The 1,879-nt window shown below is 52.0% G+C and overlaps 1 pseudogene; it reads left to right on the top strand.

Annotated features, from left to right (window-relative positions):
- Nucleotides 1-518: 518 nt before the first annotated feature.
- On the top strand, nt 519-1,555 carry LOC140645588 (olfactory receptor 14A16-like; annotated as a pseudogene).
- The last annotated feature ends 324 nt before the right edge of the window (nt 1,556-1,879 follow it).

Below are 1,879 nucleotides of genomic sequence, written 5' to 3' on the forward strand. Positions count from 1 at the left end.
CTCTGCTCTCAGCAGTGTCCCGTTTCTTCTCAGGGGAGCATCGGGGTGTGATGAACCTCCAGCGCAAAGAGCTGCAAGGAAAGGGCAGCTGAGACCAGGGCTGCTGGAGAGAGCAGCTCTCCATACCCTGCACTAAGGGACAGTCCCTTAGCCTGTCAGCTCCCACAAGGTTTCACTTGGAGAGCAAGAGGAATGCCAAGGCTTTCTGCCTTAAAAACACTCCTCGGTTGTGGTGAGGCAACTAGAACAAAATACACAAACCAAAATCCCCACAGCTCAGGTGTCAGGTGAAATGGGAGCAACAATGCTGCAAAGCTCATAGGTATCAAAGGTGGATTTAACCCGAGATCGCCCTGTGTTCCTATTTACCTATAGCTGTAGGACAGGACCGACACTTCAAGAGTCCACAGCAGAGCTCCCTGCTCCCAATGGCACCCTTTGCCAACACCACGCAGAGCTCATAAAAGGGACGTGACAAAGGTCTACCTGAAAGGGGCAAGGAAGTCTGGGGGGTTTCCATGAGAACTGGAATAGGTTTTGCTCAGAGACTCTGCCTTAACTTCTCACTGCCTTTTCCTCCTTGGACAGGTGCCCATGCCCAGAAGCAACAAATGTCCAATGCCAGCTCCATCACAGAGTTCCTCCTCCTGGCATTGGCAGACACACGGGAGCTGCAGCTCTTGTACTTCTGGCTCTTCCTGGGCATCTACCTGGCTGCCCTCCTGGGCAACGGCCTCATCATCACTGCCGTAGCCTGCAACCACCACCTCCACACCCCCATGTACTTCTTCCTCCTCAACCTCTCCCTCCTTGACCTGGGCTCCATTTCCACCATTCTCCCCAAAGCCATGGCAAATTCCCTGTGGGACACCAGGGCCATCTCCTACCTGGGATGTGTTGCACAGGTTTTTCTATTTGTCTTTTTCATTTCAGCAGAGTATTTTCTTCTCACTGTCATGGCCTATGACCGCTACGTTGCCATATGCAAGCCCCTGCATTACGGGACCCTCGTGGGCAGCAGAGCTTGTGTCCACATGGCAGCAGCTGCCTGGGGCAGTGGTTTCCTCAATGCTGTGCTGCACACTGCCAATACATTTTTAATACCACTCTGCCAAGGCAATGCCCTGGACCAGTTCTTCTGTGAAATCGCCCAGATCCTCAAGCTCTCCTGCTCAGATTCATACCTCAGGGAAGTGTGGGTTATTGTTGTTACTATCTTTGTGGTTGTTGGTTTTTTTGTTTTCATTGTGCTGTCCTATGTGCAGATCTTCAGGGCTGTGGTCAAGATCCCCTCTGAGCAGGGACAGCACAAAGCCTTTTCCATGTGCCTCCCTCACCTGGCCGTGGTCTCCTTGTTTATCAGCACTTGTTTATCAGCATGGTTGCCTACCTGAAGCCCCCCTCCATTTCCTCCCCATCACTGAAGATGGTGGTGGCAGTTCTGTACTCAGTGGTGCCTCCAGCCATGAACCCCCTTATCTACAGCATGAGGAACCAGGAGCTTAAAGACACACTGAAGAAGCTGATTCAATCCGCTCTTTCTCAGCAGCAATAGCCTGCTCACATCTCTTCAGAAGTGATTTCAAATTCATCTTGGGAACATCTTGTGCTTTGGGCATTTTATCTGTGATAACCATGTTTGTCCATGTCTGCATCCACTCCACTTCCCCAGAGCCACGAACCCAGCCTGTCTGACCCACAGGCCTCTTCACGTGTGTCTAGCACAACGGTACAGATGGCCTCCTGTGTCGCACCTCTGTCATAAAAGGGGATTTCCTCAGTGATGGTGTCTGGAGGTTGGGCTCTTCTTCCAAAGCTGAGCTCAGGCTGAAGAAATGGCCCCCACAATGCCGTGCTGCTTTGCTTGGGTTCTCCCCAG

The sequence above is a fragment of the Ciconia boyciana genome, chromosome 35 (assembly GCF_034638445.1).
Source record: "Ciconia boyciana chromosome 35, ASM3463844v1, whole genome shotgun sequence".
In the NCBI taxonomy this organism is placed as follows: domain Eukaryota; kingdom Metazoa; phylum Chordata; class Aves; order Ciconiiformes; family Ciconiidae; genus Ciconia; species Ciconia boyciana.